Genomic DNA, 26,636 nt, shown 5'->3' on the forward strand with positions numbered 1-26,636 from the left:
TTCAAAAACTAAATAAAATCAATTACGATAGAATAAAATGAGATTTGGAAAAAATAGATAAAATGAAATGAACTCCATAAAAAATAATATACAAATAGACAAAAATGACACAAGGCCAGAAAAACAGTTACAGTGCAGTAATAAGTGGCAAATTGCACCAAATTCAACAAAGGAAGTAAACGTGCAGTAGAGAAATCGGTTAACCAAAGGCACAGGAGAACAGCACAGCTTTTAATTTAGATTTGATTCCTAAAGATCCAAAGGCCCTACTGGGTTTATATTGTTCAAGAAGATCAGAATGCAGTTTGGCCAGAGATGGTGTGATTTATAGCAGCAGCAATTATAAAAATAAAATACGCTAAGTTACTTGAAGCCAGTGTAAAGATTTAAGAACAGGAGTAATGTGCCTGGTTCTCAATGGCAGCAGCTGAAATCGTCTAAATCTTGTCTGGACATGAGACCTCTAATTCTTGCTATTTGTTTGAGATGATATAAATGCTGATTTAGTTATTTTCTTGATTTGGCTGCTGAAGCTCAGATTGGAATCATTTGAAACACCAAGATTTTTAACGTGAGTTTTAGTCTTTAGAGCTCTCTGGAATCAACTTGACCAAGAACATTCTTTCCTCTAAATACAATGATTTAAATACAATAATTTCTGTCTCTCTTTATTTAATTGAAGAAAATGCAATGGCATCCAGCTATTTACTTGCTCTAAGCATTGATAAAGTGAGTCTAAGTAATACAATAGTATTAAGTATATCTGAGTATCAGCTGGTTAGCTGTGATGAGCACCATTATTGTCATGTATGATTTGGGAGTATGTACAGGTTAAGTAACCGGGGGTCTTCACATGTTATGGGGATCTGTGGCAACAATGTAGCTTCTGCCTTTGCGATATGATCTGAACCAATTGACAATACCAGATAATCCCAACCACTTTTCCAGTCTGTCAAGAAGTATTTTATGCCCAACTGTATCAAAGGCTGCATTAAGATTAAGCCGCACCAAAACTGATGTTTTACTTGATTCAGTATTTAGAGGAATGCCTTTTAACACCTTTATCAGTGCAGTCTGAATGCTGTGATATTAGAAATCTGTCCAAAAGGCCATTTACCTTTTTAAAAGATTCTCAATATTTTGTTTTCCCAAAAATGGAACATTAGAGATAGCTCTGTAATTACTTAATATTGAAGGATCCAGGTTGCCCTTTTTTAGAAGGGGCTTAACAACTGCAGTTTTCAGGGTTTTTCGAAAAATGCCTACCTCTCGATATATATCGATTATAGTAATATATATTGATTGGAAGTAATAGTTCATGCACACTAATGAGTCCTCTGATCCATTACAGAGGAGCAATAAAAATGTGAGTTTTACAATCATGATGTCAATACTGATATCTTAGCTGCCCGAGGAAAACTTGAGTTAAGTAACCTTAAAATCAAAAATTGATTTTAAGGTTACTTTTAGTGTTTCAGGAAGGATGTATCACAACTTTTATCATTCCTCGTTGCGCAAGTATTAATTGGACGCAACATGAGTCAACACTGACAACTTTTACTGTTCTTTTTAGTTAGTTTTTTCCTTCGATTTAAATTTCTTTTTTAGCCCTACAGTATGTTTAGTAGAGTTGTCTTGTGTCTTCACAACTTCCAGCCAGTCAGTTAAGCTGGGATTAGTGTCTCTTTGTCCCCCTGACTGGCATTGCAGAGTCTGTGACAGACCTGAGAGGCACCCGAGTCCCATCAGATCAACCACACTAATTAACTGTTTAAAGAAACTGGGGTGAGAGTCAGGAGAAAAGCTTTCAGTCCCCTTGAAAAAGCCATTAAAATGGAACAGGGAGGGGAACTAAGTGACACAAGAGGGGTGGTGCGCAGTTTTATCGATGGCCTGGAACCTGAGTCTTTTGTATATGTATGTATGTGTGTTTATGTGGTGGGGAAAGGAGATTACGAGGCTCTGTGTTTACGGTGCAGGTTGGTCAGGAATGAGGAGCCTTCTGAAGAATCCCAGACGTGAGCAAATTAACCTTTGACCTCTGTTTACTGAGCTCAATCAGAGATTGCAAACAAAGATTCTAGGAAGAAAGGATACAGAGAATACAGGGAGGATCAAACGGACAACTAAACATACCTAGGGGAAAGTCCTGGAGTACAGCTTCATTGTTAACTCCATTTAGCTTGGTGATTGACCTTCATTCATAACCAGTGAATCAGCCATTTTGTTTCAGCTTCCAGACCACTGAACGAGTTTACTTCTTGAGGCTGTGCACAAAGAGATACAATATGATTGTCACATACCAAGCTGTTACTAATGCACTTGCTGGTTTTGCATTAGCAATTAGCTTTGCAGTATCTGATTGAAGCGTCCTTATAAGGTGTCATCCATATTGTCACAGCCTGCACTAATGAGCTCAGCTTACCACCGCACCACTGCAACAAACTCTAGCATAACAAACACAGACCTTCATATGATGTATGTCACCTTTTCCTTCCTCCTTACTGTCTATGCAGTGTGTGTGTGTGTGTGTGTGTGTGTGTGTGTGTGTGTGTGTGTGTGTGTGTGTGATTGCTGACATCGTAATTAGACGAAGGGCTATTATCCAGTAAAGATGTTTTCCCTCACAGACCAGCAGAACACTCGCCTTGAGGATTTTGCGGCGCTGAGAGTTAATAATAGAAACGTTCAGGTTGAGTAGAGGCAGCATTTCCACAGGGCTTCGTTTAGTAATAAAAAGCCCGTCAGTGTGCAGTGGACACACAGAGGGAACACTGCATACTATGTTAGAAAACAGCAGACTTGTATCTTGGACTGTGACATCCTCAGCTACACACTCTACTCGGTAAAATCACATCTACATGTAAAATCTATCTTAAATATTTTAAGATTAAGATCTTAAGTATTTCTTTACAAAATTCCACTAAATTATATTATGCGTCATATACTATAAGTGGCCATATGGTATTATTACCGCACAGCAATGCACTTAAACAGATGCACAGACACAGAGGGGACACACAGCCACGTTAGAGACGCAGGGATGCCTCAGTGTGATGTATGATCTTCATTCCGCTCCCCATGGGCCATCTCCAGCTCAGCATCAGCCATAAGACAGAGAGAGGAAATGAACGCTGGGGAATTTATCTCCCATGCTGGCATTGTTTCTGCCTGGTGAGCTCTGAATTAACACATTTATTAAAGTGCTGGGTTGAGACCTCCACTTATTGCAGGGCAGAACTGCTGAGCAGGGATTGTGCGTTATGTGTTTTGTAAAAGTGCAAATTGAAATGAAAGCTGTAGATTAGCGAATTAAAAGGTTGGGAAATTAAAAGGAGGCTATCATCCACTCGTATCATTTACACTGACGAAGGCCATTAAAATGCGCACACACAAACATAAATTGTGTGGGAATTTGTATGTGTTGGCTCATTTTAAAACTGTTTGCATGTAATGTTATAGCCTTCGCATAAAGGTATATTTTACTTTTCTCCCTACGTGATTTGGAGAACAGTTTATCATTTATCTGTATACATTTTCTGTGTCTTTGCAAAGTTACACAGGAAGTCATTGCTGTCAACATTTGTCACTTCAAAGAAAGTCGCACTGAAACACATGCTGGTGGACAAAGCTAGCAAAGGTCTTAGCTTACAGGATTGTGTATGCATGGAGTATTTTGTGTCATTTCTCTCTTTTTTTGCATGATTTATTTTCCCAGCTTCATGATGGTTTAGTCAAGCTCTGTTTGAAACTGACACATCCCTGTAAATTTGAGCAGAATTTGGCACAAATCAAATAATTTTTAATGTGTGTATTAGATACTCTCTTAGCAGGCTATGGGGTATTCGTTGTATGGTGCTAACTACTGTACAAAATTGTGCACAAAGGAAGGGTGAACAAGGCTGAACACAGGTGCAGGTTTAAATCCTCAGGCACCCTGACCTATCACAATCACCCTTGCATTCAGGCAACTAATTTAGGGCTCCTGACAGAATGTAGTAAGTGGCAACAGTCAACTCTATAAACACTCATCCCTCAGTAGCTCCCTACCAAACATGTCAACATCCAGTCAAAGTTTAGAGATGGAGCAGAGCAGGAAATATCCCTGATTAATGATTGGATCGGCTCATAAACTCAGAAAGCAGATTTACCAGCAGTTGAATACTAACAGCACTGATTCTTGATCAGACTCAGATGTGCAGACTGAGAAACTGTATAGGCCCAGTGATATGAAACCCCCTTCTTGGTCTCTCTCTCATTTCCTGTGGTGTTTCCTGCTCTTTTCCTAGCAACTGTGCTGCTTCTGTCTTGGAGCTGGAAGGTAAAGCAGTAGCTTTGATTTGACGCCTGAGCAGCAGTCTTTAACTTTGCCCTCCAGCCCTCTTTTCTCCTCTGCCCTGGACTGATGTCTCAGGGGCACCTCATCTCCTGTCTCTCTCACTCCTTCACCCACCCTGCCTCCACCTCTACCCCTACGGCTGCCACAGTCAGCCGGGCTAATGGAGCCACTTACTACCCCTTTAAATCTTAAAGGTGCTGGTTAACCCTTTATTGATGTTCCGAGACCCCTCAGCTGCCTGCAGGCTGGCCAGACTGTAAATTTACTACCTGGACTTGATCAGCTGCTCGCAGGGAGGCTTTGACTGAAGGCAGGCACGGTAATTAGACAAAAAGAAGAAGAAAAAAAACGTAACGATAACCATTTGTCAAAAACTCTACTGTGATGGTGTTCTCCTCTGCAAGCCCTTTGTTCTGCTTAAACACTGTTGCCTTCTGTTGCCTGCAGCCACTGGAGATGGGACATACTGAACATTTAGTGGTTTTCCAATTTACACAATGACACACAAGTTAAAAGGATTCAAAGTACTTGACTCCGCTATTGTGCCCTTGTATCTGCATCTAATTTAGTTTTAGCTTGAGGCATGTTTTGTTTATTCTTTTGTGAAAACGCTTTCCATGACAAGCTGGCAATGATACGTTACAGCTGAATTCCCTGTGTCCCTACATCAAATGGATCAGCCTCAGTGGCTGTGGGTAATCTGATCACAAAGCTAAGATGTATACATATTAGCTGTAATCTTATGAGTCCCATTCACTGCCATATAAGAGCTACTGTATGTAAATGGGAAAATATGAGAAAAGAGAAAGAAATGTGTCTAAGAGCAGTGGTTGTGAGAGAACAATGACAGCCATCTAGATCATGCTTCTCGGATCATTTCCCCTTCCATATTGGAGTTTATGGTTTGTAGATTCTACTGCAGTAAAGAACGCATTTTCTGAGGCAGATGTTAGCTTTTGATTGATTTCTTCTTCGCCATAGAATATCTCACAGATGCTCACTCTGTGTTTCTTGACTGTTTGCATTACAGAGACAGACTAAAGCCTTAAAACCATCTGAAGATCTCCCCTGAGGCAATTGGAGCTTTATGTAGTCTGGAGCGCTTGTCCAAATATCTAATAACCCATCTTTGGCCTTTAGGCTACATCCCACCCTCATCCTACTCATCTCTTCTTCCCCCTCTAATCCCTTCAATGGAAGGAAATGTGTTTACCCAAAGGAAAATATGCTGGATCACATGCAATATCGCAGCTGACCACCTCCACTGGTATTCATGTGCCCTGCAAGTATACCATAACAGGTGGCCTCAACTGTGGCCCAATAAACTGCAAAAGACTGCTTCTCTTCCTTTTTTCTTCGGCTTCACTCTTCTCCAAAGGCCAGCCGTATCCTTTTACCTCAGGCGAGGTTGGTCTGATGGTCTGGGAGATGTTAGCCAGCTGCCAAATGAAAGGGGATAAATCACGCAAATGAAAGCAAATAGAACCAGGTCTGCTTAACTCTAATTAAAGCCGGTTCCCCTGCTCTGTAAACTCTACTGTGTTCTACATACTTGATGGTGCTCCTGGAAACACGTGTTCCTCCTGAATTGCTCCATCTCTGAAGCAGAGCCATGTGTGGCTACACAGGGGGCAGGGCGGCTATTACTTTCAGGGGCACTCACTCTTTTTCTTTCATCAAAGGTTCTGCTCTGTTCATGTTCTGGAGAAACATTTGTACCAATACAACCAAGATACCATTTATGCGCCATTTTAAATAGAACATGTGCTGTCATGTTTAAATGAACAGCTGTTTATTTGTGTGCAATTTGAAAGTTCATACTTGTGCTCATTTATGTTTCTCTCTCTCTTTTTCTCTTTTACAATTCCCTGTCTGGTGACTACGCTGCATATAGGTAAGCATATTCTTAAATGTGTATGTTTCCTACATTATTCCTCATCTGTAGAGTTAGAATCATCTGGAGCAATTCATAAGTTCCCTAATATGAATTAAACATGCATACACCAAAAGCCAGTGCTTTGGTAGTTGAACTTGCATAGCTAGACAGACTAATGAGCGTTGGCTGTCTACTAACTTAATGAGATGTATGGCATGTGTTACTCTGCATCACTCAGACTTTCTCATTTATATTATGTCTGTGTAAGGGTGACAATTCGTGAGCTTAGAATTATAAGGTTCTATCTCCATTTAGGGTAGTTCTGAGATATTGAGCATCAAAGTTTTTACATCCCAGCCGGCAAAACTGTTATGTAGTATTTTATTTTATTAATAACTAACTAACAAAATATTTTTTTTACAAAAATAACACCACACAGGCATTAATAAACACCTAATGGATCAGATTATGTCAAAAACTCAATTTCGACCAAAAGTGGAGATAGAACCTCATAATTCTAAGCTCACGAATTGTATTTGTAATGGGTCTATTCAGGGAAATGGGAATGTTAGCTGTGACTGGTTAATGTGTGTGTGTGTGTGTGTGTGTGTGTGTGTGTGTGTGTGTGTGTGTGTGTGGCTGTATGGATCAGGTGGTATGAGAATGACATGGTGTTTTTTCAGGAACACCTTAGATATTTACCAGCACATCCTTATCTGTAGCTCACTGGTTAGCCAAAAGAGAAAATAACAAGTTGCCACTCTTCGTGATCCTCGTCATCACAGGGCTCAGAGGTTCCTCTTTACTTTACTGTAAACCCAAAGAGTAGCTCAGTAGTGGGAGACAGAAGTGCCCTCCAGCAACAACTATATCTACTCTGCCAGAATGTATCTGTACACTTCTGCACAGGGGAAACAGGAAGGCTCACTGACCCATGGACCAGTTCAATTAGCATTCGCCAACGACACCTGCTCTCACCAGCGACACTCAGTGCTAGTGTTAGTGTGTGTGTGTGTGTGTGTGTGTGTGTGTGTGTGTGTTTTGCTGGTATTACTGCACATCGGCATTAAATATTAAAACATAAGGCTGGGAGTGCACTGGGGTAGACCTCCTGTTCCCCTCTCTCATCAAAAATAAAAGGACAGCAACTGTAAAGTATTTAGAAGATGGAAAAAGGAGAGAGTTGATAAGAGAAATTATTTTACAGTAGCTAGAGGAAAACAGCTGGGGAAATATGGGCAAAATAAAAGATAAGATAGAATAAAAGATTAAAGTAATTATTAAAGTAAAAACATTGTGGACAAATGAAAATTTGACTTTTTGCTGCAGCTCAGTATGTGTTTTTTGTTTTTGTTTTAGCACAAGAGCTGTATACTTTAGAACACCTGCTGCCAAATCAGGTCACTTTTAACTTAAGTGTTGAGGAGAAAATATATATAGAGTGTGGTGAAGTGAGGGTTAAAGGTCAGAAAGTGGAGCCACCCAGCACGTAATGGCTTTAACCTCTGACTCTCAGCCGTGTCCTCAGTCGTCTGTTAATGCAGCTTGACTGACAGCTTCACATTCTTACGTCTGTGTCTCTAGCAGGCAGAAGAGAAACTCAGATTCAAGGCAATTTAAAATCCAGATTAAAACTGGAACTAGAATCGCTCTATAAAACATCAGCATTCTAATTTTACTCGTACCTTTGTACTTTGTGCCTTTTCCCACAATCTTATGATCTAAATGCATTGTCACCATGATGCAAAATGCTGAAAGTTTACTTCCAGGAAGCCCCCCTACTGTAGCAGAGCCTTTGTGCTTCCTTAGAGCCAACAGTCCCAGCTTTCTCTCTAATGAAACAAAGGACTTCAAACGTGACTAATTGTTATCTGTTTGTTTGTTAATGTGCCTCTTGTTCGATGCTGTTGGGAACAGATGTGCGTGATGAGCTTTGTGAAGTGGAGGAGATATGCAGTGGGACGAGCCTAATCAGTAGTGCAATTATAAATTGGGGAGTACATCATCTGCATGAGCTGAGGAGGGAAATAAAGTTGTTGTTGTTGATTTGCTGTACATGCTGCATCTTGGTCTATGTGTCCGGCTCAGCAGAGGAAACATTAAGAATAACAAATGTGGGTGTGTTAACCAACATCTGGCCTATAGCCTGACCAGCCTGTAAAACCTGACAGTAGAGGAAGTAGGAGAGGCGTGTAGTGATATGGGGTTGAAATGAGGATGGATCTGTTGTTAAGGGATGAAAGGAGGTGGCATACTCCCTGACTTCTTACCTGACCCTATGTGGTGATGCCTGAGGACTTCTATTAAAGCCACGACCTCAGAAATCAGTGTGATAGATGCCTCGGGCTTCACCAGGATGGTCTGTCAACATCTACTGGGTCTATGTTGTGTAGGAGATGTTCTAATCATGGAGCTTAGTTCTTTTATTCAGAGATCAATTATAAATATACTGTACTACACACATAATCAAATATGGAGCCCCAGATTTAAATTTTAAATTTTCAGTTGTCTGAAAGACATGTTAAATTAGGTAGTGTAGACTTTGTTGCTGACTAAATTAAGTAATTACACATGGTTATCATACCATAACCCCTTAAATTCACAGCAAGACTTTCATTTCTTTCCCTGGGCGACCCCACATTTGCCCTTTAGCTAATTATTTTGTTATCAATGTGTTACAAATAAATGTAGTCTTCCTGAAAAATATGTTTTTCATGTCCACAGCAGGTTACAGATGTGATCTTTCTCTGGGGGAAGTACAGTAGTGTGTGAGTTTAGATTCCTGTCCAGCAGATCACACAGATTTATTTTGGCCTTTGGCACACTGCGGTCTGGCATCACGTCCTGGATGGTAACCGAAATGCACGGGGTCTTGAGGTAATGTTAGAGTGCCACACAGCTTGGCAATAGAGGACACAAACTCCTCTGTCACTGCAGCAGCATAGAAACACATTAAACTGCGGGGTCTCAAATAGAAAACATAATTCTTCTTATTTATATCATCCAGATTTACACAATCAAAAGTATTTGTCAACTACATCTCCCCAGAAGCATTATTGCACTATGGAATTTGGATGGAGTCCAATGCATGAGAATATGAGATGCATGTTCTTTGCACAGCTCATTCCCCAGTGAATGTATAATACTTGTGTCTATTCCTGAAAAGAGTTAACTCACTTTGTTATACTTCAGTTCCTGTGTGGTTAAGCGAATGCTTATTTGCTTTTTAAATCCCTCTCCTTGTAATATTCAAAGAAAAAAACATGAACAGGATTCATGTGGATTAGTTTGCTACAGTGTGTTTTTACTCTTTCCTCCACCTCCACCTTCCCTCTTTTAGCTTACTGTATGTTTTGTCCCCTCCATTCTTACTTCTTTATCTCCTATCAGCCTCTGAGGAGAGAGTCTTTATTGCTTATAAAGGGTGATTTACACTTATGTTGATGCTTACGTTCACCATAGGTTTCTGCAATGTCTGCTCCCATTAAATAAGACACTACAAGAACGTTTAATTGGTCTGCCTGGTCTTCATTATATTTCATCACAAAATGGTAGAGGTCATTATTTTTCTTTTTTAGGGTTTCTAGCCAAACTTACTTTTGCTTACATGCTTTAAAATTAGGCTTTCCATATGTAAGGAAAAAGTGCATGTTCTTCCCCTCCCTTCCCTGATTAAAGTAATGGAAAACCCAAACTTAACCTCAGCAGAGACCAAGTCCAGATTCCTCCAATGAAACACAAATCTCTGTGGGCTGTCTGGAAAGGCCACATATTTAAATTGCACATTTAACTGCCCAACACATTGAAGCTCAACACACTTTACACTACTTTTGTGTTCTGAATGTGGAAAGGATCCTCTGCTGTTTATTTAATGGGAGATTTTGAAGTGTGTGTATGATGCGTTCTTCTGTTTGTGTATGCATATATGTGTGTATTCGTACCCCTCTCATGTGTGTACACCATTGCATGCATGCTTTTGTTTGCCTGTCCGCACAATGTGAAAACCTCTGCACAATATGCTGAGTCTGTCCCCAGCCCCTGGTATAGAAGATAATGGCAGCAGACATAGGCTAATGGACAGTCCTATAAACAGTAATAGATCCTGTGGGGATACAGGACTGATATGAAACTTGTAGGCCACTCTCATGCTATATTGCCTTTAATATGGTGCTGTTGACACACTGCAAAGCACATGATAGGCAAGGATGTTTAGAAGAACAGCAGGAATGTGACATGACTGTATTAAAAAGACATTAGGCAAATATGACCCAGGCGCTGGGAGATGCTCAGCGCTGAGCAGCAGTCCCCTTGTCAGTACATGGAAGATCATTTTTGGATTTTAATAGTTTTAGATTATTCCAGTGTGTAGGAGATAGGATGTGATATGATGCTGATTGCATCAGTCTTCCCTCCAGAACTGTGTCATTAATCTGAGTGCACATTCTTTATTACTTCTATTATTAACACAATGACAGTCAAATAGATGCCTCTGGTATTTTTTTTCTGTGTTTCATGGAGGACACTGGGCTCTTCATAGTCTCAGTGATTATAGCAACAACACCAAAAGTCATGATAATGTTTAGTGTATTCAGGGACAGTGGTGCACACATGACCAGATACAACATTAATCATTCTGTCGGGAACGGAGGGAGGCAAGGCTGGAGAGGGGGGGTGGTTTGGAGGGGGGTAGGTGTAGGGGGCAGTGACAGTTTGGCAAGGTGATGTGAGCTGAACTACTAGCCTGTGGAGAAGCCCCCCCCCCCCCCCCCATCTCAACCCCAAATCACGCCACGTCTCCCTCTGTATATAGCTACCACTGTCTGTCTCTCTGTCACCTTCTTCTCTTTTAACAGCCATGTTTTCATCCCCTCTATTAAGGCACCATGTTTACCCCCTGGTGTGTATCTCCTGGGCCTGACTGTCACTCACACTACTCAGTGTTAGAACGCACATGTCATGTGGAGATAGGATAATATATATTGAATTTTTCAGATAGTGTGTGTAACATTTAGGTGGGTACAGTATGCACACACAGTATATTTAGTATATATATATGTGGCAAGGATATTACTGTAATCCAAATTTATCGTGTCATATTTATGATGTTTACTGGCATTATAAATTTCTACCTGACCAAAATTTACCCATAGGCAATTTTAATAAACTGACAATACAACCTTTCAGCCAACAGTCTAGTGACTTTGAAATGCCATGCTGTAATCAAATAAGTATAAAACAAGACTCAGAATCTGCAGCCATGTGGCACTGTAAGGTCTTTTTTTTACCTTTGCTAATTTTGCTATTAACACAATGCACAGCTGATGCATATACTGTCATTAGTTTTGCAAGTATTTGGTCATAAACCAAATAATTGGACAAAGTCAAATTTCGACCTGCTGATAATGCTAGATAAGATAAGTCAGCTTATTTAGTCAACTCCCTAAGTCTCAAGAATTCATCCTCCAGGGACCATGAATGTCTGTACAAATTAGATGGAAATCCATTCCGTGGCATAGCAGGACGAATGTGGTAGCTGGCTGGCCGACCAACATTGCCATCCTATACTGTAGAGGCACACCGCTAGAGTGACTAAAAATAATAATTGTTGGTTTTTGAGCTAAATGTAATCTTGTTACTGATTTTAGGTCATATCATCCAGAATTATACTGTATGTTTGTTTATCTACTTGTACATGTATGTTTATCTTTGTGTGTATGTGAGTATGCTGTACAGGCATGAATTGTAACTTAATCACAGTAAGTTCACTGTGTATTCAGACTTTTTTGTGATTACTGACTAATATGATCTGACAGTAAATGTCATTATAGCAGCTCTTCAACGTAGCTGTCAACTGAAAGCTTTTTATGTTTTAAATTCAGTTCAAGGATTACAAGCTCGTTAATGTGATGAGCAAAACGTACACACCCTTGATTCATGAAACCATTTCAAAACCGATTAGATACATTCAAAAACACATGGTCATTAAACTAAAAATGAATAAAAACAATACTGTGAACTCATGCCTTACGTGACAAGTTGTCATGTAATGTAACACCTTCTGACAGATGAAAACAATGAAAAATGTATTTTTGAAATGATTTCTTTCATTGGTAAAGCTGCTTTGAATGTCAAGTGCACCGCTTTTAGCTCACATGGGCCGGGGGAAGAAATACCTCCTGATGATCTGTGGAATCCTGATATGAGCTGGAAACAGCAGTGGTCATTCCTTAACACAACCGCAGGGATAATTGGTTTTTAGGAAAACATCCTTTGGTAGATTTTCAAACATTCTGAAAGGTTCATCCCTGTGTGTGTACTCTTTGATCTGTCAGCTTGATTTCCCTGTGAAGTTTCTCAGTGAATATTGTGTGTCTGCATTAGTGTGAGCCATTGAATGCATGCTCCTCGATGGGCATACATGTGCAGTATGCATGTGTGTTTATGCGTGTATTAGTTCATGACTGAAGGCCATGTATGTAGGAGTGTGTAACAGTGACATCAAGGGCTCGCCATAGACAGGAACCTCAGGGAGTTGCATCAGCATGGCAGCCAGACACGCTCCTATCTGATGTGGTTGTCATGTCTAATTTAACCTTTGAGCCTATAGCCTTATTTATAGAATCAAATATGTAAAATGCCCCAAATATAATGTGGTAGTCATAATTAAATTAAAGAAAATTACAATTATTAAAAAAAAAATCTTTTTCTCTATTCATTTAATCCTCTCGCTCTGGTTTGCTAGTGAGGCTTCTTTGTCAGTTGTGTTTTAAACACCTGCTTTGAGAACAGAGATCAGTCGTGTGGAAAAGCCCAACAGAAGCCTTCAAGGGCTGCGGATCACAGGCAAAGTCAAATATTTGGGTATGGAGCAGCGGGGAGGTGCACAGAAGAAATCTTTTTATCCCTCCTCCCCAGATGAGGATTTCTGCAGCTGTCAGAATGCATCTTAGGGTTTTGGGTATTGAGTCCCGACAGGTGACAGGGTGAGATACATACACCAAAGAGGCTGATTACAATATCCCTCTGTTTGGCCAAGCTGCTCGCCATTGTTGTCTTAAAGGAAAATATGACTAAAATTAAAGCTTCAGCTTTCATATTCCTTCTGTACATCCTACTGTGAGGAATGTTTAGTTTGTATCAGTAAACATCTCTCTCCTTTCTGTTAGTGCCAAAGAGAAGAGAGATAATCTACTGTACAGTATAGTTGAAAACAAATTGGTTTGAAAAACCTCATTTGATACAGACAAAAAATTGTAATAAGTTGTTGTTAGGAGGACACCAAGGGCGTTAGCTTTGTCTGTATTTTTACAATACTTACATTTTTATGTTGTCATCAAATTTACATTAATGACAACAATACAAGTACAATTAAAACAGGGAAGTGAAGAAGAGAGTTTAAAAATGTCCGCTCGAGGGCCTGGTAAATATTTTTTTGGGAGAGTAGAAGCTCTCCAATTGTCATCATGATACTGCAGTACAGTTGCCAATAATGCAGACAATTTAAAAGCAGCACAGGTGGAGGGTACGATAACTGAGAACTGAATGTCACACCATGAAGGAATAACATGAATATCTTTATTTTAAGGCAGCATTTTGAACTGCACTTTAAGTGCTGGTTCAGGAATCTTGAACAATGAGACAACTGTACAAACTAAATTTCACAAAATGGTCATCAACTTTAGTCACCACAGACACAAGAAGCCAAGATGTTGCATACGATCTCTGTCTTGTCAGGCTCGCTGAGTTCTTGAGAACAGATTTGGCTTAAAAAAAAGGGTGGAAACATGAAGGGCTTTTGTAACCAATAAAATTACATTAGTAAGAACGTGAGAACTAATCACGGGTACCATTTCCAAATGGACAGCCAATTTAATGGGCTGCATCAGGATTTACAAGATTACTGTATATCTTAGTTTTTTTTAGACCTTCCTGAACTTAACAAGGCAAGACAGTCTTGACAAGACTGAGCTTTTGCCAAAAGAGCACTTTGGGGATCTTTCAGGAAGAGCTGCGTAGATATGCTGGGAAAAGGACATCAGGGCAGCTTGACAAATTGTGGATGGATACATTTTAGCTCTCATTATCATAGTATATGTTAAATGCTGACAAACAGAAGGTATGAGAGAGAATAATCTGCATTGCTACCCCATTGACGCACCTCATTTCAGCTGCTTGTATCTGCAGCGAGGTTCAGTATGAAACCAGGATAATTGGCTGAGTTTCTTTATGTCTGTAGCCTGCTGTCATCTCTCTGCTCCAGTATTTTAGATATCTGCCACTGGGGAGTGTCAAAGAAATGTATGCGGTGGAGATGAGAAGGGGCAGCATCCACTTTTTTAGACTGTGGAGCTATCGCTATCTATGGCTATTTATCTGCATTTCCCTGTGGGTGACAGGGAATGTGGCTAAGCTCGGCTCTGGTTGAGCTTCGTCCTTGGAACTGGGTGAGCAGCGGACAGGCTGGGAGTCAGACAGATGCCCTCAGCTTACCACAGATCATTAATGCATGAGGAAGATGGAGATGGGCAGTATCCTATTCCACTGGAGAAAAGGTCACAGCCAGTGGAGACTGCAAAGGAAAGACAACAGGAGTTGATAGGGCAGGAGGATGCAAGGGATAGAAGTAAGATAAGTAGAAGAGAGGGAGGATAGAAAACTGGACTATGAGGAAGAATTGTGTTGATGGTACTTTGCACATGAATGTGTATGGATGCATACTTGTGCATGCATGTTTTAGTATTTGACTTAAGGATATGGCATTACAGTATATCTGATTTACCCTTTTAATCAATGAATACATTTACATAGACTATAGGAACCAACATGTTGACAAGACAGTTTTTCTAATAACGCTGTTTACATTGAATGTTAATAGAACCACTCCATTCATATTCCCATTTACATGCTATGGAACAGAGCCAAATCAATGACAGCAGATGGTGCCTCCACTACAGTGTTTCTGTTGTGTTGTGGCTTCGGTTTATCCTTGTAGGTATCTTCATGCAAATTTTGCAAAAACACAATGCTTTGAGCAATTCTTTTTAAGGGAATACATGAGAGTATATATTGATGATGAAGCATCACAAAGGCGATCCTCCTGGGAAAAACAACCACGAACACACAGGAAGTTTGTCCTTGAGAGTGCTCGTAAATGACAAAAACAATGGAAGAAACACAGAGTTGCATGTCTCCCCCAGAGAGATTATTTGGCATGTGTTGTCAAGCCAGAATACCACAAGATTTGTGGTTTGGTAAAGGTGTATACATGTTTAAAATGCTTAGGTTAAAAAAAAGCACTCCAGTGATTTAGCTCAGTATTGCATTTTCAAAAAGTTGGGGACTTGCAAGAGACAGATTAAAAGATGAAGGTTCAAAATGAATGGAGCAGGGGCCAAGATGTTTGACTTGAACCCCAAAATACTGGAACCTACACTTCCCATTATGCAATTCAATAGCGTGTTTTGTTAGACCCTCCCAGCCTATGAATTTGGATTATAGTCTACAAGTATAAAGGGTAATTTTCTCAGACTCAACAATGTTTTCATAGGCTGTATAGTACTCCCTGTGACTATAAAATATGACATGCACAATTGGTGGAGTGTCCCTTTTAATTTTAGAACATTGCAGTCCCGGTAAACATGCTTCTTAGCAAGCCCCCGTCTCTCTCCTCCTCCATCTCATACTCCCTAGGAGAGCGACAGTGATGAACCATTTCGTGATTGCAAACAGTTTCACACAATACACACAATATCCATTATTACATTTTTCCAATTTTCCCGTTCTCATTTAATTTTGCAGCGATGAGCATTTTAAGCTGCAAATTTGTCTTCCATACAAGAAACTGGAATGCGCTCTGTTCAAGCGTGGCTGTGTAAATGGCTGTTGTGGCTGGGAGGTTGGCATGTTGTGGCTGGCTGTGCCTGTCTCTCCTCTGTGTGTCCACGGGGGGCCATACTGTAGCTTGCTTTCTGTTGCTGGATGGTAGAGGTAACGGGTGGGGTAGTGCTGTGGGGTGGAGCACATACTTGCTCCTCATTGCCCCTACATTATATGTGGTTGACCTATTTCAGCATTGAGCAGCAGAGGAGGGGAGAGAGCTGGGAGGGGTACATGGCAAAATCACAGGCTGACAGAAGTCCCCTGGTGAGCGGATTCCCTAATGCAGTCACCCCCCACACTCACACAAAACAAACACACACACTGCCCTCCATCCCACCAAGTGTTTTTGCCTCTTAACAACATCTATAACCAGGTGTTTTTTTTGTGTTTGTGCGTGCATGTGAAATAAATATGAGGGTGCTTCTCTGTGCCTATTAGGTGTTGGACATTGAATTAATATGGAAACATTGTGTATATACTGTAAATATTGTAATAGGTTCCTTGGGATATGTTGGCACTAATATCCAACACGGTCTCACGGCAGTTCGTGAAATGGTCACGTAATTTTTAATCTATTGATTTGTGTACAAGAACACGTTTATCTCATTTTCATCGTGGTGGCCAGCACGAAATGGGAAGCATCTATACGGAGGTTGGGTTTAGGAAAAGAAGAACGGGGAAAGCAAATGTCACACCCCGGGACACGATCCACGGTCTCTGGGGGACACGCGACAACAACAATGGGACGGCGGAGGTTGTGTTTAGGAAAAGAAGAACGGGGAAAGGACACGTCACATGCCGGGAGACGGCCGCGGTCTCTGGGGTTAAAGTCCTGTGTTGTTTGACCCATCCACCACCCCAACCAACCTCCTTACGCGGATTTTTGGCATTTTATACTACTCGCTACCGTAGTCGTGCTGTGATCACGAAATATGCTTCCTATTGGGTCCGTGTACTTGGCGGCCAACGGATTTTCGTTTTGAAAGGAAAAAAACAAAAACGAAAAACGGCCAGTTTCCCAATTACCATTAGTAAAAAGGAAAACAAAAAACGGAAAACAACCCATTATTCGTTTTTTGTTTTGATATTAAAAAACGGAAAACGAAAAACAATCTCGTTATCCGATTGTCTTTGATGTATTTGTAGATGGAACTCAGAAATTAAAATGTGTGTATAAATCTTATTCCTTTGTCAGTACCCGATCCGTACCGCCTGTAAAATCCGTTCTGTGCACTGCCTGATCAGTTCTACGCTTGCGCGAACACCGGCAAACTTCACAGCTCTATGCACGCATTGGCGTAAGGATGTTTGGACATTCCCGGTTACCGGAAAAAAACATTAGACAGTGACAGTAGACCGTTATGATGGCAGAGATGAAGTTTACAAGGTGTTTGCTGGAGTTGCCTAAAGTATATGTTAATGATATACGGAGCGTCGTCTGGCCATCCAGTACAACACCATGTAGCAAATTAAATAAAGGCTTCAAATTTTACGTTTCATCATTTCTTTGCAACTTTGAAGGTAATTTGCTAACGCTAGCTAGCCTGAGCTAGAACCCTTGCTTTGGTGTTTTAAGTCATGACTCCGTCCTGCTTCAGGTTAACCATGCTTTTAATAAAGTTTAAGCATGTGTATACCTCTCACTTCATGTGTTTGTACTTTTATGAAAGTATCAGGTAAAAACAGGGCTACAAATGAGATCTCTGTGAGAGACCAGCTAACTCCTAGCAAACTATTATGTAGCTCAATGCTGGACATTTCACCCCTAATTCCGGTCACTTTACTGTATTTGTATTTGTTTAGTATTTGGTTTAGAAGCCTTTATTGGTGATTTTTACGGTACAAAGTCCTGCTACATACGTACATAGCTAGCTATATGCTCCGCTATGTCGCGTTAGCATGCAGCTACAATAGTTAGCTATGAGTATGCTAATGTTAGATTGTAGTGGAACGAAGCAGCACTTTCTAACATCAAAAATCACAGATAAAGGCTTCTGAACCAAACACTACACAATCGGACATGTTTCAGCAGGAATGTGACCCGGAATTGGGGAGAATTTAACAACATTGCCAGCTAAGATGACCGTTAGCATGTAGCTACTATAGTGTTTACTGCCGTTGGCATATAGCTACTATAGTGGTGTACAGCAGTGGTGGCTGGGAGAGCTGTCATCCCATCTTCAAAAGGACACTTATGTACGTTTACACTTCATCGCATTAATAATAGACAGTCTATGGTTATTAGTCAAGACGAAGTATTAAAGGTAAAAACATTAACGTAAACAACACAACAACGATGTCGCTACACGGTTTTGGATCAGTGGCAAGTTTCGAATGTTTGTAGCTATGACTATTGTATAATAAAGATTTAATAAAAAAAGATTTAATAAAAAAGTTGTAATGTTTGGTCGTAAAGTGTTGACACATGGTACAAACAGACTGTAAATCGCACATGGACATTGTTAGTTTTCTACTACGTAATTATGCGCATGCGCAGAACGGATCTTACAGGCAGTACTGGCCAATAAATGCTATTGAAGGGCAGGTCTTGGCGTGGCGGGAGTAACTTCCGGGTCACGAAAAAATACCAATGCAAAATTAAGGAATACGACTTATACACACGTATTTTAATTTCCGAGTTCCATCTACAAATACATCAAAGACAATCGGATAACGAGATTGTTTTTCGTTTTCCGTTTTTTAATAGCAAAACAAAAAACGAATAATGGGTTATTTTCCGTTTTTTGTTTTCCTATTTACTAATGGTAATTGAGAAACTGGCCGTTTTTAGTTTTTGTTTTTTTCCTTTCAAAACGAAAATCCGTTGGCCACCAAGTACACAGACCCTATTGAAATACATTAGTTTAAATTTCCATGCTGGCCACCACAAAAAAAACGAAGAAAAAAAACCTGCCCATGTACACGAATCAATAGATTAAATAACGTGACCATTTCATGAACTGCTGTGAGACTGGGTTGTAATATCTGAGCTCTTGTGCCCTGTATTAAAGTATTTTCATTGTTGTGTGTTTCGACTCATCTATTCAGGTTTTTCCTTTGACACTTGTCTGTATGTGTGAATGTTGTTTGTTAAATACAAATATGAACGATGAGAATAATGTCAGGATCTGATCACTCGGGCCTCATTCTGACATGGTTGGGGATGCATAGGACCGCAAATGTAGAATGGCCTCGTATTTGCAGTATATTTCCACAGCAATTTTTTACCAGAGGCGAGTTTCCATCTTATTTTTCCCTCTCCCTGTCTCTCTGATATGTAACAGTATACTTTAGTTTTCAACTTTTTGGGGGTTTTTGAGTGCTTTTTTTGGAGGTAGTTTATACAAATTGTCTACCCAGAGAAAATAATTACATGTGAGCAAGGCAGCAGAATATGATCATAAGTGGTCATTCAAGATATATTTGAGATGCACTCCACTTGAGCTGCACTGACTCAAGGTGTGATCTGCCATCTATCTTAGCCAGATATAGAAACAGTCTGGATATATCTGTTGCTCTGATACCGTGTCTGAACAGGGTCACAGTGACAATCTGTGTTTATGTGTGTAGGCATGCCCTCATATGTCAGATCAGTGTTTATTATACCACAAAGAAGCAGCACATTACTGTACATTTGTCAGTACAGCTCTTTTCCAGAAGCCCCGTCTCATCCAAACAATAATGCATGGTAGCCAAAAGGCGGGGAGGGCAATGATATCAGAAAGAAGCGGCTATTTGGCTAAGTAAGGATGCAATTGGTGATCCAAGCTGGATATGGTGTAGAGTACTGTATAAGAGCCAATGTGAATATGATGCCCTATCCAAGGTGCAATAGCAGCTACTGTATGGTGACATTCCTTTACAAGCCAATATTACAAGGGAAAGGAACTGTGTGAAACGGGCCGAGACAACAGCTTTTTTTTGTTCCCGTTGAAGCCAGTATTACAAGCCTGATATGTTGATATGCCAAATCTGGCACAGATACAGTATTTTGAGGTACAGGACTTGTAATTTTGTTGAGGGGTATCTATTCTATAAAACAAAAAAGGGCTTTGCATGTAGAGAGTCCCCCAAATAAAACAAGTGCATACAAAGTCCTGAATTAGCAGGTAGAACCTTGGTACAAAACAACAAAGCTAGCACCCGACTGCAATTGTTCATGTACCTACTGTATGTGCAGCAACCAGCATGTTGCAATTCACCTTGAATGCTTACAAAGCCCTTTTCATTTTAGGCATAAGCCCAGCAAGCAGCCTGGCTACTCTTGAATAAACATACAGGAAGAAACAGTGGCAGTATCGTAGAGGTGTGTTCTACAACACAAAACTATTGTGAGGCAGCCAAACATGTTACAATTCCTGCTGGATTCCTGTGCTGCCCCTCTCATTTCAGTGGGCTCAGCATATATACACCATAGACTAAAGTACCCTGATACAAGGGAAATATTCTTTAATGCACCTAGCCTATGTGAAAGAACAGGTATGTTGCAGTTGCAATGAGATGTGTTTTAAAGATCATGAATGTAAGCTGAATATCAAGTGTTCTCAGCAGTGCAGATATGAGGAGTTGCATTAATTATTGTTTTAATACATGGGAAAATATGTCTGCAGCTAAACCACCTCACCAGCAGCATCAAGGCATTATAATGCGTATGCCAAAATCCATATAAAACCCATTGAAAATTAAGGTAAATGTACATAGATCATAGTGATTAGAACCAACAATCAAGTATATGGGGGTACAATAAAAATGAATTAGTAATGCATTAACAGTGAAACACCATCTGATTTTGATAGGGACAGCTGTCAGTTTGCTGAGCAGTCTGGTGAGAAACAGTCTGATTACTGATCAGCTGGTCAGGGTGATTTTGACAGCGAGGTTTGTTAACTTACAGTAACACTGGCTAGCTTCATCTGTGTTTTTGCCACAGAAATGCTGTCATAATTTTTTTCAGAGCCCCATCCAATGCACTCTACACAGTAAGTAAAGAATGAGTTTGTTGGTCAACAGCAAGCTTGTGTAACAGTATTAAGATTTTAACAGCATTACAGCCATATCTAACACTTGAACTGTTGGGCTCAAAGCAGCATAATAAATTACCGGAAAAGCGGATAGAGTTTGTGTTTTGTGTGTATTTGTACGTCTGTGGTGCCACATGCATGTGTGTATATGTGTGTGCGTGCATGTCATAACCCTTAGGGCCAGATATAGAGTCATGTCTATTAGCTGGCTATTGCGGCTGAGGTCTTGTTTTTATTATCAGCATCATAACGACAGTGTGTGTGTGTGTGTGTGTGTGTGTGCGCGCATGTGTTTAATACATCACCTCCTGCTCTCCCTCTACTGATCCTGGGGCTAAGATTTATGATTCTGCATTACATCTGCCTTGTCACATTAATTCAGCCATCACACACAGACACATGTACACACACGCAAACACATATCTCACCACACACACACACACACACACACACACACACACACACACACACACACACACACACACACACACAGTTACACTATCAAAGCCTGTATTAGGGCATACACTCATGTTGGGTGTATTACGGCATAGAGTAAATCCTCATCTTCTCATTTCCCATCACATCTGAGGTCTTTAGTAGATGGCTGCAGGTTCCTGTATCCAGCTCAGCAGCAGGACTGGAGACACAAGAGAGGATACAGTTCTCGAGAGAGAACATTTAAAGAAAAAAAATGAGAACTTCTTAAAGCACTGTATATGCCTTTTCATGGTTTTCCCATCTTGCAGTTTTGACAAATGGTGAAAATGAGATTTAGGTTGTTGATGTGAGTATGGAGGCTGTATATGGATGTGTCTGTGTCTCAGGGGATTAAGCAGGCAGCCAGATTTAGTGACAGACATGGAGAATAGACTGTGCTCTGGGGACTGTGTCTCACACATTCTGACACACTTCCAGTCTGTAGTATCCCTCAGATAAAGTGCTGCCAGGGATTTTTGGTATGGTATGAGGAGGGTTGGACATTTGAGTGCTTCAGAATATATATGTGTGAAGTGTGTGTACATATGTAGAGGGTGGCACACACTCCTCTGCATGATGGCTTTCTTGTATTGAGAACGCACTATGATGGACTGACTAGATAATTGCCTTTTCTTGCTGTCATTTGGACTGACAATTATCTTGTCATATCATGTCTTCTCTAGCCTTGCCTTGTGTATGAAAATATGTAATTTTTATTCATATATATGCATCTGTTGGTGCCACCATTTTGTGCATCAAGTAAAAAGTCTGAAGTATTGGTTTTATAATAGAATAATGGTTCTATTAAATTTCCTGCATTCAAACTTTTGGTTAAAAGTATATTTATTATAACACTCAACTATAGGTCAGTATGACTTTTTTTGCAACTCAAATCAGCTGAGTTTTAAAACAGGTTGGTATATGTGATGTGATCACTCCCTTAAGGATAGGTTCACGTTTTTCAAGTCTACCTTAAAACAACACAGAAACAAATTACCAATTTCCATACACCAAAGTAAGGCTACAGGTGACATAAACACCTAAACATGAAGATGTTAAAAATATGAACCTGTCCTTTTAACTTTTGAGATGTATTTTATTTTAGCATTGCAAATTCTTGAGAATTGGTGTGTGTTGTATTTATATGTGTATACTATTTCATCAATAATATACACTTGTACATACACCTCTGCAGCCTTGTGCAAGTAAGGCTGATAAGCAGATTGTCCTTTCAGGGTTGTAATTCGACACAGAAAATTAATTAGTTATCATTAATTGTCTTTAATATTTAGCCCTCCTCCACTTTGCAAAGTGCTTGCAGTGTTGGTGAATAGCGTAATGACTGGTGCGAGATTTTTCCCCTGGTTTCTTTGAATTTATTGCTTTGTTGCTTTCAGTGAGACACTCTAATATTAAATGTTTTGTTCAGTACAGCTCTCACGCTAGACACGGGTAAACTATTTTGAGTTTCCTCAGTGTCTTTTTTTTTGGGACTTCTGTTACAATATGATGTCGAGTTTAGAAAAATTCTTTGCGTTCACTATTTATTTAAAGCGACTTTGAGTCCATGAAAAGCGCTCTACAAATTCAATTTATTATTATTATTATTATTATTATTATTATTATTATTATTATTATTATTCTCTAGACTTTATTCTGTTGGTATAATCATGATGCAGCTTGGTGTGATCTCAGTTTTTGATGAGCTGATCCTGTGTTCCTATCGTCATCTGTTTGTATGTTTTTCATTCTGATCCTTTGGCCTTTCACTGGTGGCACTCGGAGCTGCCCACTGCTCTGGGCCAATTAGCCAAAGTAAAGGCATCACATCAAACCATTGGGCACAGTGAGGGGTCAGAGAGTGTGACACTTCTCCACTGACAAGAACTGCTCCACTCCACAGCCCGTCGGTCAGTATGGGGTAGAGTGATGGTCCTGTCTGGCTTCGGGGCACCCAGGGGTATGACATGTGACAAGTGAATGGGCATGCCAGTTTGTGCTAAAAGGACCAGTCGTTATGCAAGTGAAGTCAAGCAAGAAGCTTTTGTTTGCAATGTCTGCTTTTTAAACTGTATTAAAGTGTTTGTGCATCAGTGAATGTGTGTTTGGCGAACAGTGGGTGGGCTGGGAGGCACAGGGGCATGACACAAATTCATATTGACACCTGTCATTTAAGGCCTTGAAGCATAAAGACAAACCTGCATGAAGTTAATTGGGATTTGAATTGGGACTGTCTGTGTTTGACGCCATCTTCTGCCTCTTTGGAAGGTGTTAGGTCGGACCCCCCACTCCTTCCTTACACCCCTTTCCATCGCTTGTCTCTCCCGCGGACTCTTCTCAGAGAGCGATGTTGGTACCGCACTGCACTGCACCGTAAATTAGTCCCGAGTGGTGACACGGTGCTTGCTGGGTAATTTGGACAATGGGGCGTTTGACAGCTCACCCATCACAGCTACAGCGCCCCAGGGAGCCACTACTCCTCCTGAGCTTTTCTCTCTCTCTCCTTGCGCTCTCCTCTCCTCCCTCGGTGCTGATGGAGTGACTCTCTAAGTAGCAGCATCATTCTCCAATCAACCACCAAAATGGCTTTTCATCCAGGAGGGAGCAAATAGGGGAGAGGGGAGGGGAGATGGTGGAAATATACAGTTGAAAAACGTAACTGCTAGAGAGTGAGCAGAAAACATTTCGACAAGCGGCAGGAAAACAGAGATTGTGAATAAGAACAAAAAATAAGATCACAAAATGAGGCTGAATAGATAAAATATTTGACTTTATTTTGCATTAAAAGGCTTTTAATTAATAGCCACTTTCTTACTCAGCCACCAGTGTACACTCGCAGTATAAAAGACTTAATTAAAGGAACGGAAAACAGCTAAATGCTTTGTAATTGCCAGTGATAATTTCTTGTTTGTGCATCAAAGCAATGTGACCTTTGCTCATCTGAGATGAGACCTGCACTGGTCTTCACACATTTTAAATGTTTGGCTCTTGTACATTTCAGTCAGTTGAACAGATAGTGTTGATGTCAATCCCACTTCACTGCTATTTGTGCATTTTACAAAGATCACTCACCCATATCGTCATACCTAACTCCCTTCTCTGTTAGTCATGGTCTGAGGTGCCTGCTCACCTCTGGTTATCCCACTGTGAATAGGACTCATTATTCTCTTTAATTTAAAGAATTAGTTTGTGTTTATTCTGAATATCAGTTAACATTGGATTGAAAACAATCAATAATGCAAACTCTGATTTTGAAAATGTCATATCCAGCGCAATCAGTTTTTCATTTATACTGTAGATCTTTACTTAGATTCAATTTTAAATTGGTTAAAAAATGTTTAAAAAATGATGAGCCTTAATTATCATGATGTTTTGACCTTGCCTTTCCTGGAGCTGTGATGTGACTGGACAGACAGTGGCCAAGGCCTAGCATGTTCCTGGCAACCACCAGCTGCCTCCTGCCAGAGTGCAGCCAGAGAGCACCACGTGAAGGTCAGGGATAAGGACCAGAGAGAACATGTAAACACCCCCAATGAGAAAGCCATGACTAGCTGCATAGAGACAGGAGGAGAGAAATGGTACTGTGCTCTGAAATTGATTCATTTAATGCTTTTACTATGTTATCAATATTTTTTATATGATATTCTCCTTTCTTCTGTCCTTTTTAATAACCAAAGTCACTGTGGGAGATAGATAATGGGGGAAGGGAAAACACAGGGTACTGTTTATCGTGTGAATGTCCATTTCTTAGTAGATAGATTTAAAATGCTTATCTGCACCATGCCCACTCCTCAGTACTACGACTGCTTTCTTTTCAGCTGTGTGTTTGCACTTTACCGCAGTGGGCTAAATCAATTTGTGCAGATTCATTTTTCCCAATTACATCACATACTCTGGTAAAGATAAGACCCATGAATTGGACCGCTCTATAATGCCCTGATTGAATTATTCATTTGGTTTATTTGGCGGCTTTAGTGTGCAAGGGCTCTCTCCAGGTCATTGTGATTCTGGCCTGCAATGGAATGACTATGAGCTGTGAACTGATTGGGAGGTTAATGTTGGAGCCACCTGACTTTTAACTTTAAGAGCTGTCGGCTTGTTTTTCTTGACTTCCCCTCCCCTGCTAGGTTGTGTGATGGCAGGATTCCCCTGAGATGAAATATGAGTGTGCTTAGCACGCCCCAGCAGAGAGGCTCAGATAGGACAGGGCAGGGGAGGGGTCACTGGCCCCCTAACAGTAATCAATAAATACCTGCTGCAGCCGAGCGTTAGATGGGGCCCTGCAGACAATGTGTGTAGACACATTAGTGTATATAAAGCACTTGGCTGGAAAGAGACATTAGAGTGGAAGTAAGCCTCCGCTCCCTTTGCCTGTTTCTCATGGAGCTTCTAAAGGATTTTGCTTTTAAAACAACAGCCATGCATATTGATTTAAGCCACTGGGATGTATGGGTCCAATACTAACAAGTATTGACTAGAGGAGGTCGTTACCATTGATTTATGTTCACTCAATATAATGGGTAGGTGTGCTCAAAGCACATTTATAGGTAGATCTGATTGACAGTCTATTTATCCTGCTTCAATTGACATGACAGCTGAGTGGTTTATTATTCTGCTTGACCACTCAGCTGTAAACCACCTCTTGTCCTTCCCAATTGCGGCATAGCAAAACATTGGCTAGTAAAACTCCCTGTTGTCTACCTATCTGGCCAGCCACTTACCGATCTTGGAGCGGGGATGTATATGAGAATGATGAGAAGGGTGAGTGGAAAGAAAACTGAAAGGGAGAAGGCAAAAGGGACAGAGAGCATTGTGAAGAGGATAAATAGGAATAAAACAGGAATGAAGAGGGAGAAGATTTATGCCAGTGTTCATCCTTGGTCATGCTTGACTCTCCCCTGATTGAAGGGAAACATTGGCCCCACTGATACAGTGCTTTCCTTGGGACAATAAATCTACGTGAGTACAGATAGAATAGAGAGAGCTTATCTTACACAGTGGTGTCAGAGCCCAGCATTCAAAAGCTGTTATCGCAGACACTCAC

At 40.5% G+C, this 26,636-nt stretch overlaps 1 protein-coding gene and 1 long non-coding RNA gene across 5 annotated transcripts in view; both read left to right on the forward strand.

Moving 5' to 3' along the window:
* Positions 1–26,636, forward strand: part of unc5c (unc-5 netrin receptor C) — a 133,929-nt gene that overhangs the window by 31,358 nt on the left and 75,935 nt on the right. The gene's annotated exons all lie outside the window — the stretch shown is intronic.
* LOC116035059 lies at positions 6,491–24,711 on the forward strand. The gene is made up of 3 exons (XR_004101260.2): positions 6,491–6,753; positions 12,642–12,652; positions 24,699–24,711. It is a non-coding gene; the product is annotated as an uncharacterized LOC116035059 (long non-coding RNA).

The sequence above is a fragment of the Sander lucioperca genome, chromosome 1 (genome assembly GCF_008315115.2).
Source record: "Sander lucioperca isolate FBNREF2018 chromosome 1, SLUC_FBN_1.2, whole genome shotgun sequence".
NCBI lineage: Eukaryota > Metazoa > Chordata > Actinopteri > Perciformes > Percidae > Sander > Sander lucioperca.